A 1,875-nucleotide genomic window follows, 5' to 3' on the forward strand; every position below is an offset into this window, starting at 1 on the left:
CATATAAATAATAAAATAAATATCTTTCACAACTTTATTTAAGCCATTTGCACTAAAAATGAGTATTTGGTGTTTTAAAATCAGATGATTTTCACCAGAATTTTTGATTTTTTTTGTCCTATTTTCATACATTTTAAACACAAACACATTTCTGGAACTGAATATAAAGAGCCCTGTACATACTGTAGGCTTTTGTTTGTAGTCTGTGGCTTTCCTTAAGCCATTTTCACAAAAAACCTATAAAACAAAGACTTATATAGAACACCCACACAAACACGATCCATATTGCAGCGCGTGAACTTTAGGCTTATTTGTACATTATGAATCATGAATGAGTCATCCATAAGGATGTTACAAGCATTTGTCCTCTTCAGAAACAGTCTTTTTTTTTTCAGTCAGAATTGGGTGAAAACAGTCACATGTCCTATATACTCTAACAACAGTGAAATTGGATGTTTTTTTCTTTTTATATCTGTATTCCAAGCACACTCCCTCCTCTGCGTGTGCTGCGCAGCTCTTCAAGCAGGAGATAGCGCTGGAGTGCCCTGCTCCACTACATTACATTACATAAAGCACAGCAACGGAAGCTCATTTCACCTCATTTGTATTCACAGAGGCTAAAAATACATATTTTAAAAGTTTCCAAATGGCTCTTGTCTCTAAAGGGGCAGAGCTGGTGCACTGAACATAACAATAGCGCTCATTGGTTTTGAATAACATGAGTGCAGTGCACAATTTAGTGTGGTGAGTAACAGGGAGGATGGAGTGCATAATATAGATTTGGATGATAGCTCAATATTACGGTTTATTGTCCGTCTATACGATCATATTCTTTTAAAATACTAATGTTTTACTATTGTGTTGTATTGTAAACATTTGCCATGTTTACAGTAAATGGCAGATACTGTATTTCTTTAAATAAAGCCAAGATACATAAGAACTTAGATTATATTTGAATATTATTGGATTTTCTTCCAGTTAAACATTAAAAAAACCTTGACTCAAAGGGATCAACATGAGTTTGACTTTTTAACGTATGATTTAAATGAATATTGTTGACAAATTAGTATTTAGATAAAGCTAGGAGCATTTTCTGTGCATCCAATGTTATACAATCTATCTCTCTATACAATCATATTGTTACAAAATGCTAAGGTTAAGATATTGAAGTCCACATTGGTCCTGTTTACATTAAATACCTATAACATTTTAGGACTTTGTTTCAGGTAAATACTGAAAAACATTAGTCTCAATGGGATGAACATTAGAGCAGCAATACTGATGTAATGCTTTGATAACTACCGTCCATGTCTTTGCTACACAGCCTTAACGTATGATTCAAATTGTGCTGAAAAGCATAAAAACAGCTGTTTGTGGGCTACTGTCACTCAAATCAGCCGTCATAAATGGAAATGAAAGCATGTCAGGATGTGTTACTGTTACACTCTGACTAACAGGGTCTGGGACGGATCTGCACCTGCATCTGCACACTGACAGCTGTGATACGAGCTCCTGGGAAATGACAGAGCCGTCGGCGTGATTTACAAATGAGCATGCGAGTATTTGGATTTTAACGTGTCCTAGGAAGCATGAAAGGTGCTATTAAATATTTTGCTACCACCACAATTTACCACGAGAGGGAAAACGTAAGACAAGAGAGGACGAGGAGACGGAGTGAGAAGTTAAAACGTTAGAGGTTAGTGAGAACAAACCACACTCACCGACTTCTGTTTCTGTTTAGCTGGGCCACCTACAGTATCAATCCACACAAAAAGCCAGAAGAGACAAAAAAAAAGCACAAAACACAAGAGCACATTTAGTTATTGACAGGTTAGGATTAGGGTTGGGGGGGGGGTTGGGAGAGGAGCTGTTTAT

The 1,875-nt window shown here is 36.5% G+C and overlaps 1 protein-coding gene across 1 annotated transcript in view; it reads right to left on the reverse strand.

Moving 5' to 3' along the window:
- Positions 1-1,875, reverse strand: part of cacnb1 (calcium channel, voltage-dependent, beta 1 subunit) — a gene marked incomplete at its 5' end in the record, with an annotated part of 15,055 nt that overhangs the window by 9,628 nt on the left and 3,552 nt on the right.

This window comes from Morone saxatilis, unplaced genomic scaffold (genome assembly GCF_004916995.1).
Source record: "Morone saxatilis isolate NCDOM2014 unplaced genomic scaffold, NCSU_SB_2.0 Contig14, whole genome shotgun sequence".
Classification (NCBI taxonomy): Eukaryota; Metazoa; Chordata; class Actinopteri; family Moronidae; genus Morone; species Morone saxatilis.